A 9,972-nucleotide genomic window follows, 5' to 3' on the forward strand; every position below is an offset into this window, starting at 1 on the left:
CAGCTCATCTCATTTTGTAAATGTTTGGTTCAGTCACTCCCTTAATTCAGGGTGACCTTTACCCGAGACTGAATTTTTCTGATGTTATTGCTCATAGCTGGAAGCCGGTGTCCTAATCCACTTCAGAAATCAGAAGGGGCTGAATCCTAGAAATTTATCTTCACCTCTGTTGTCATCTGTCGTAGATCTTTCACCAACTTTCTGCTTCACTTAGAGAGTTTCTGAGGTTCTTCTCAAGGAGAAATGGACAAATATGCAACTGTGTCCAGGCACTACAGGGCTCACTAAGAGTCTCAGCACCCCCTTTATTGCAAATATCATAAAAACCCAATTCAATAATAAAAGGAAGATGTTGACTCATGTAACTGACCATTTCTGAGCCACATGGATGCAGTAGATTGGGCTATCGTACCCAATCCCTTTCCTCTCTTCCCTGATATCCTCATTACAAGGACTTTGGTCTTGGCCATGTGACTTTCTTTGGCCAGTGGGGTATTAGTGGATGTGACATGGGAGAAGGCTTTACATGTGCTTGTGTGGGATGCTTAGGATCTTACCCTTATGGTATGGGCACAAGAAGGGCAGACTCCAAGCATCCTATGAGCCCAGGATGGAGACATGTGGAGCTGAATCTGGTCTGAACTTTGAAGCAGAGATGCACCGGTTGACTTGCCGACCCGTGAGTGAGAAAAAGAAGTACTTTTTAAAAAATACGCCACCAGGATTTTGGGGCTGTTTGTTACAAAACTTTGTTGAACTCCACATCCCTCACTAAACCAATCACTGAGAATGGACAGGATAAAGTAGGTTTCTCACCTAAGCCTATAAGACTCATGCTGGAACTAAGGGTAGAATCAATGCTCTCTAGTGTAAACTGGGGGTTGATCCAAGAAAATAAAAGGAGGATATAACTTCATTAAAAGTCATGTGAAGGGATGCTGGAACACAAAAACAACATTTGCCTACGATGCTGAGCTTATGCTTGTATTTTCTAGTAGAAGGATGGTTTTAACGCTTTATAAATATAATTGTGTAACCATCTCCTATCTCTTTACAACTCCCTTATTATGGGAACAAAGGCAATCTGAGCTCCTACGATTTCTGAGGCTGAGGGTAATGATCAGTTGTCCAGTCTCTTGTGTGGAAGGTATTTTCTCTTACCTTCTCCTTCTTATTTCTCAAAAGATTGAAATAAAATATACATCACATCGGGTATGACAGCAATTATTTAGCTCAAATAATTCCCAAATGGTGCCAAGCACCTTAGTCCCGCAGGTTCATTCCTCTTGTCATTTCATTGAAATATAGACCTCGAAAAGTGTACCCTTGGCTCTTTTCAAGTTTTAATCTCCATTGACAGAACCATTAAAATGTCTGTCCCCAATGTCAGAGCTTTTAAATGCTCCTTTCCCTTTTGTGATAATGAACATTTTGGCACAGGAATCCCTGTTTGCTGGACCCAGGTGCTGCCTTGTCAGTAAAAGTTTGTATTTTGTTAGGAGGGCCAGAGAATAAGTTTTTAATTGAGGGTAAGTTTAGGGGAAGTGGTAAGCTTTTTTTTTTTTTTTTTTTTTTTTTTTTTTTTTTTTTTTTTTTTTTTTTTTTTTTTTTTGAGATGGAGTCACACTCTGTCACCCAGGCTGGAGTGCAGTGGCGTGATCTCGGCCCACTGCAACCTCCACCTCTGGGGTTCGAGGCATTCTTCTGCCTAAGCCTCCCGAGTAGCTGGAATTACAGGTGTGCACCACCACGCCTGGCTAATTTTTGTATTTTTAGTAGAGACAGGTTTCACCATGTTGGCCAGGCTGCTCTAGAATGCCTGACCTCAGGTGATCTGCCTGCCTCGGCCTCCCAAAGTGCTGAGATTACAGGTGTGAGCCACTGTGCCCATCCAGGAAGTAGTAAGCTTTTAGTGTGTCTACAGAAAGTATATTGGGGTGCAGGATGGCGGACTTACTAATGAAGATAAGCAAGGCAATGTTGCAACAAAGAACAGTACCCAAATCCCTTTGGCTTAAAACAACAAAATGCACTCTATATATCTCACATGAGTTGTTAGGGAGGCCCAGTTTATTTTAACCTCTCAGAGATCTAAGGGAACAGAGGCTCCACCATCTTTCGGTATCTCCATCTCAACACATGCTCCCATGATCACCATGGCATGGCAAAAGACCATAGAGAATCACATACCAGCTTTTAAATAATTATACTGAAACAACTCATGTCACTTCCTCAGATTTCCTTGGCCAAGCAAGATATTATGTCCATACATAACTTCAAGGATGAGGAATTGCAACCCTCTTGTGGGATGGGAAGAAGACAGGAATTTAGAGTGTTAGTGACAACTGGGAATGTCTACCGTAGTGAGTTTTAGTTACAGAAAGGGAAGAATTGACATGAAAAACAACTTCACTAATGTGATGGTTCTGTCTTTGGCATGGTGGATCTTGGCAACTTGTTGGGCTTCTAAGTGGATGGATTAAAGAGAAGCATCATTTGAGGTTGGCTTTTTTTTCTTTTTTTTTTTTTTTCCAGCCAGTCTCTTTATAATCTTATTTTTGTCTTCATGAAGGCATTAGCATACATTTTCTGGGCTTCCAGCCAGATGAGTCATTTTCTTTGCCTATTTCCCTGTCTCCATGGTGCCCTGCTCTTTGTCAGAACCAAACAATGGTCCTAGCCAACAACTGTGCTGGGGTTCCTAAACCCACCCAGCCTAGTGCCCAGATACCCCTCCTGCTCTGTGGATGGAGCTCACCCTCAATCAGCTCCTCAGCAGGACCAGGCACCATGCATAGACAATGCCACTTGGCATCTGATAAGTAACATTTGGTACCAAGCCCAAATCAACTTTTCATCACCTAGACAAGAGATGCATTTGGGACTCTTCAGTCTCCCCTGAAGCCCTCAGGCAGGCTTCTGTCATGGCTGGGTGGGATTATGATAACAGTGCTGGGAGGTCCCCACCTGCACCTCAGGCCAGATTGGAGAGGGCGAGAAAGCAAAATAAAAATGTCAGATTCCTACTGGGGATTAGGAGGCACTCAACTCTAGCCAAGTTTTTTTCTCCCTGAAGAAGGGAAAAAAAGAAAACAGAAAACCCAACCCCAATTCTTCCATCCTTCTCAACAGTCCATAAAATCAGTGGTTAAGGGATAAAAAGAAGAGATACAATTCAGCAAACAAGTGAGGAATGCTGTGCCTGAACTGATACATTTTTCTATCGGTTTGAGGCCAGGAAAGCAAAAGAATTTCTGTTCACACCTCTGGCGTGAACAAGGGCTGCTTCCAGGAAAGAGATACCTCCAAAATAGGGAAATAGAAGAAATTGCAGTCTGTCAGTTATTCACAGTTTAGTCTAACAACTATCTAAAATGTAGCCAGAGACAGTGTGGGGAGCAGATTTTAAAAAGGGCTCCCAGTGGTCCTCACTTCTTGGTATCTGTGCCCTTGTGTGATCCCCTCTCGTTGAATGTGGGCTGGACCTAGGGACTTGCTTCAAACAAACAGAATATGGGAAAAATGATGGGGTGCTACTTTTGAAATTAGGGTAGGAAAAAGACGGATTTAATGTCTTATTCTCCCCATCACCTGCTTGCTCTAGGGAAGCCAGATGCCATGTGCTGAGTTCCCCATGGGGTGAGAATTAAGGGAGGCCTCCAGCCAACAGCCACAAAGAACCAAGGGTCTCAGGTCCACCATCTTGAGGAAGTAAATCCTGCCAAAGACCACTTGAATAAGTTCAAAAAGCAGATCCTCCAGCCCCAGGCGAGTCTTAGGATGAAACCACAGCCCCAGCTGATACCGTTTGCAGCCTTGAGAGCTAGAGGACTCAGCCAAGCCACATCCAGGTTCCTGACCCATGAAACTGCTAGATGACAAATATGTGTTTCTTTGAGAACCTGCCCAGGGCAATACTATTTGACCACATTTTCCTGCTGAAATTCCTTTGACAGTTTTGGAACCAGATGATCCCAGCCTAGACTGAAGCAGCCATTCTCAATTGTTTAGGTGTGAAGACTTCATTCCAATGGAACCTTATGGAAAAGTTCAATTTGTCAAACAGACCAAAAACAAGCTGCTCTGGCTGAACTGGGGGTGAGGGCTCCATTAGACACCCAGCTCTGACTAATGTGCTCAGAGGAACCTTCTGTCCACCTTGAAAATGCCATAGGAACCATTGATCTAGCTGGTCGGGGCAGGCCTGTCCCAAGAATACTCAGTGACAGGAGGTGTCATCAATGACTGACTTCAAAATAACACAATTTTCCCCCTGCCCTCACCACCAGCATAGACTTGGGTGAGCCCCAAGCTAAGGTGGGGAGGATGGAAAGCTTCTGCGACATCTCCTGTAGGGCTTTTCTCCTTCCTGCCAGCTCTCCCTGTTCTGTCCCCACCCTGAGCTCTGCTGTTCCACAGAGACATGCCTCCATCAGCCAGCCAGAAGCCCCTGCTGCAGGTGGACAGGTATAGCTCATTCAGCCATCCTGCCTGGGAGATGCTCAGTTATAAAAGGGAAAGAAGGAACACCAAAAAGGAAGGACTCTCCGATGCTGGAATTTCATACTCAGGACAGGCTGGCGGGGAGATGGGCAGCCTCGCTCCATGCTGGTCACTGTGAGAGAGGCCTGGAGTATTCTACTGCCCTGAGGTGCAGAGATGGAGATGGGGCAGAGGCACCGGGTCCCCAGCCATGCCTCTCTCTGTAGTCATGAGCTTCTCACCTCCTGCTGTACAGACCTGTGGTTCCACTCGGATCCCAGCACAGAATCGCACCTGACATTGGGTCTCCTGGTTCTGGGCAGCTGGACCTGGTTCCATCCCTGTGGGGAGGCGGCCGCTCCTGCAGGTCCTCCTGGGATCCTGACTGATGCTCAATAGACAAATCACCATGTGAGGAAGCGCTGCAGGGAGGAGGGCGTCTCCACTCCCCAAAACCCAGCAAGACAAATCCAAAGAGATCCAGGAGCACGGAACGGGCAGGAGCCTGCTACTAAGGAGAACGAGTCAAGTGTTCTCATGCTTCTGAGGTTATCTAAGAAGATGCACAGACTCACGTGGGACGAACATCATTTCAGGGCAAAGATGATGCACTGAGTGTGGGATGGGTATTTGTGTCTTGATTTTTTAAAAGCATTTTAGGTGCAAAGAAAACTATTCTGCAACAAACCATTCCAAAAAGGATATCAAACTTTACAAGTACAGTGGAAGCTTCTAGTGTAACTCTCCACCATCACGTTTGCCTCCCTCCCTCTGAGAATCACACCTGAACTTTAGGTTTACAATGCTCGTGTATTTCACTTTCACTGCATTTTCATGCATGACCACTTTTCCAGTTTATTTTAACCTCTGTAGAGAACTCCATGCCATGAGCTCCAGCTGGTGGACATCCGGGCTGGCTCTGTGTTTTTCATGATCACAGACAAACAAAGCTGCCATGAATGTTCCAGTGCCTGGGTGCATGTGACACACTTGCAGCCAATGAGGATGCAACAGGCCTTTTATTGTGGCTTCTGGGACAGCAGAGGCTCTTTTCTGCTGGGCTTAATCTGTCCTGTCATTATAGGAGATACTCTCTAAGAATGGTCCTGAGAGGGAAAAAGAAGAACCAAGAGTCCAGGAGACACTCATCCCGACCTGATGACATCATTGCAGCCTCTAGATCCAGCTGTGCCTGCAACGAACAAGGCATTCCTGGCACATTTTAGTTACCCAATGTTATAAAATACTTTCATTTAAAGCTACTTAACTCAAGTTTTCTGTTGTATGCAACCAAGAGTGCTGTCTGATGAAATCTTCCAATTATATGATGTTTTTACTTTAAACGGAGTGTTCGGTGCCTCTACCTGAAAGGAGCAGTAATGGTAGGACTGAAGGCACACAGCAGTCCAATGGTACTTAGAGGGTCCCTAACATTATACTGCATGGCCGGTTATCACTCAGTCCCTAGATTCAGCTGGTTCTGCAAGAAGAGTCATCAAGCCATTAGCTCCCTTCCTTCCTTTCTCCTGAAGGTGTCCTTCTTTACCTTTAAGACAGAGCACCCGAGTAGCTTTGGGTGGTTTCAATTAGGCCTTCAGCTAAGAAACAGAAGGAAAATTTAAAGCCAGAACCATCGGAATCCGATGATGTGTACTTTCAAGAATTTTCCAGGAGGAGCCGACCTCATTCAGGACTTTGATGCTGGATTGAGTGCTCTGGTTCCACTCATAGCTTAAGAATGCTTGACCTCTGATCTGCTAAGGCCTCGGACAAAGGGCAGACGATGACATGCACGGAGAGAAAAATAGTTTTCTGGTTACAAGGATAATTTTTAATTGCTCTGCAGTTGATGATTATCTAAATTTGAGTTTTGGTGTTTTGTTGTTGTTGTTGTCAACTTAAAGCAGTGAAGGATCCCACTAGCCTTCAGGCCTTGCTGTCTAAGCAGGAATGAACTGACACCTGCAGAACAAGATCTGCATCTGTCATGGCTTAGTTGGATTTCAGGCCATGTCCTTTCATCTTGCTAATCAGTTTTCCTGATTTCCTGGACTAATAACTCTTTCTCTGGGCTCCATTAGCTGCACATGGCATTTCTCTTGTAAAGACCTTTCAGTTTATGTTCTTATTTAAAACAATGTTTGATGGACACCAGGCTTGCTTATTGAGTAGTGTCTCTGACCCTAGGTCAAAGTAGAAAATGGGATTTTTGAGAAAGGTCACAGAGGTCATGGTTGCCAGGATCAGCACAGTGAGCACGGACCCAGGGCTCAGAGGGCTATGGCAGGCAGCAGGAAGCATCATGGTGGTAAACTCCCGGGATCCTGTCTGAAGTCAAGTACCAAGGAGAGAATGCAGGCTTGGCAGTTCACCGAATTTATTCCAGAAGGCGAAGCTTGCACCTTCTCCTTGGTATTTGACTTCAGATAGAAGCCTGGAGTTTACCGCCATAATTCAGACCTGACAAAGGACTGAATTTTTCCAGGTGAAAAAAAAAAACACAGTTACCAAAGTGATTTGCACGTTGTAGAACATTTCAGTTCACAGATTTAACATCACAGGCTTTAATGATTTGTAAATGACTCTGTGTGTTAATTGGGATGGCTTATGGGCAGTTAACAAAAGATCCCCAAATCTCAGCAGCTTAAAATAAGAAACAGCTAATTCTCTCAAATGCTATGTTTCCCTTCTGTGAATGCGGTGGTGTCTGCACCTTGTATTTGCTCAAGGCCCCAGCCTTCATCCTGACACATTTCTGGAAAGTCACCGTGACAGGTGGAAGCTAAAGTGGTTTAATGAACACTGGCTCGAAAATGATACACGCTGCTTCCACTCACATGTATTAGACAACACCAGTCACATGACTGCACCAAACAGTGCAGTGGCAAGGCTGCACCAAACAGTGCAGCGGCAAGGTGGCCGGGAAGTGCAATTCTACCAAAAGGCAGGAAGGAAGCCCTCACATATTTAACAAATAGCACTGATGGCCCCCATACCCCATCACATGCAGCCATGCGGAGCTTGGCTAAGTCATGAATTTGATTCCTGTGTGGCCAAGCTCGGGGGTGCGACAAGACCTCCAACCTGGTGATGAAGGCTGGCCCCCAACTCAGTATTTGCAACCCAGAAAGGTTTGGACATGTCTCTCATCCACGTTGTGTTCAAATAGATAAAAAATCGATTAAAAATTCAGATTCTTGGTGAACAATGATCTCTGAGCAGAAATCCAAAAGAAAAACAATGGTTTTAGCCAGAAAATGGCTCTTTTGGAACAAACTGTGAAATGCGAATGTAACCAAGATTAATGAAATGGATGAGACCGCATTATATGCTGAATGGAAGCTTAAAAAACTATTTATGAGACTGTTTTGGTGGGGCTGCAGCCTGTGAAATAGCTGCATTTTATGTGGGATGTAATGTAGACCACAGAACCATTCACAAAGATGAGAGTTCCCAGTGGTCCCTGGAGCTGGAGTCCAGTTGCACGTGGAAAGAGTGTCCGCACGGTTGGAAGACCTGGATGCTGAAGTCAAACATAGCTGTTGAATGCTCTTCTCCTGCTCCTGTGGTCTCTGAATATATATATGAGAGAGAGAAAGAGAGAGAGAGAGAGAGAGAGAGAGAGAGAGAGAGAGAGAGAGAGAGAATGTGTGTGTGTATACAGTTGTCCCTCAGTATCCATGGGGGATTGGTTCCAGGACCTTGCTTGGATACCAAAATCCATGAGTGCTCAAATCTCTGATACAAAATGGTGTAGGTTTTGCATATAAACTAAACACATCCTCCTGTATATTTTAAATCATCTCTAGATGATTTATAATACATAATACAATGTAAATGCTATGTAAATAGTTGTTATGCAGTGCTGTTTAAGGAATAATGTTAAGAAAAATGTCTGCGCATGTTCAATGCAGACACAATTCATTTTTGAATATTTTTGATCCTCAGTTGAATCTGCAGATATGGAGAGATGGCTACACACACACACACACACACGTAATTTTAAAATGTACTGTGAATATAAATCTTTAAGGGTTTAAAAATTTATTTTGAATTAAGTTATTGGAATTATCAATAGTACCCAACTGACGAAAACAATATAAATAAAAAGTGATGCGTGATGATCTTTCAAAATGAAAAGAATATTGATATTGAAAATGCATCTCTCCAACAGCTGAATGGTGAGTATCATGGAATTTTGCTCAAAGGGGCCCTGACCCCAGATCCCAAGGTTCTGAGTCATCCCTTTGATTGATACCCTCGAGGCAGAGCACCATGGAAAGGTTTGGGATGGGTGGGAAACTACGCTCTCTTTGGCAAAATGGGAGAAGGAGAATTGGAAAAAGGTGATGTGAGGAGACAATAGGCATGTTGACCACCCAGCAAGCATGCTCTCTGCAGGTCAGTTTAGGAGATGACAGTAGTTGGAAGTATATGAGCCATCCTTGCCCCTCTGCCACTTGGAAAGTGTTGTGGGTCCCCAGGTGGCCTTCCTTTGTCAGGCCAACTTTGCCCCACTCATGAAATTATTGTTCTGGCTTCTCTTTGTCTTTGCTCAAATAGGAATAGAGTAAAGATATAGACAGAGCCAAGATAATGTGAGTTGCATTTGGTCCTTTCAAAGTCAGTGTCTTATTTGTCAAGTGCACGGAATAGGAGTTGATCTCCCTCTCCCTTAAGCTCCAATCCCTCTCCGTGTTGCAGAGAAAGTCCAGTTTAGCATGTCAGGACACTCTTACCTGTCCCTCCTCTTCTGTCTCCCTTCTCTCCAGGACCCCACCTCTGCTCCTCTCCCATCTTCCTTCCCCTCCATCTTTCTATTCATCTTCAGTTTTGGTCTAGCTTCTCTTCCTATCTTTTTTCTCCCTAAACATTTCCACAGAATTAAATCTTGAAAGCAATTTGCATAAAACCATTTCAAAGAGGCCAAGAGTGACATTTCTTTATGGGCCTGGGTCAACAGCTTTGACAAATGAGGCTGATATCAAGGAAAACAAATTGTTAGTGTTATACTGAAATTTTGCTGTGGGTATTAAATATTTGCATGAGGTAACCAAATACTCTAGGGTTTAGGCAGATGAATTCCTTTCCAAAACCACTAAAATGAAAAGCTAACTGCAAATGAGGTTTGAAATGGACCTGCCTGTCCTCTGAGATTTTGCAGCGACTAATGGATTAGTCCCCAAGTGGAACACAAACCTACTTTGCTTTCATAGAAGCAAAGAAGACTAATAAAGGCGGAGTCTCTATGCAGCCCTGAATCAACCAGGGCTCCGTCAATCTCTGTTTAATAGCCCAATGCTTCTCAGCTGAGCTTCTTAATTAAGTCACAATAAGAGTTGGCCCTTAAGAAATCCCTGAACACCTGAGTTCTTGGTTTAATATTCTTCACTAGTGTTGGTGCCAAGAAATGGCTTGGAAAGGGAAGTTCATCCACCCCTCTCTGAATCTCCATTAGTGTCCCACTAAGAAAACACACACATAAAGTAA

The sequence above is a fragment of the Rhinopithecus bieti genome, unplaced genomic scaffold (assembly GCF_001698545.2).
Source record: "Rhinopithecus bieti isolate Rb0 unplaced genomic scaffold, ASM169854v2 scaffold_82392, whole genome shotgun sequence".
Lineage (NCBI taxonomy): Eukaryota > Metazoa > Chordata > Mammalia > Primates > Cercopithecidae > Rhinopithecus > Rhinopithecus bieti.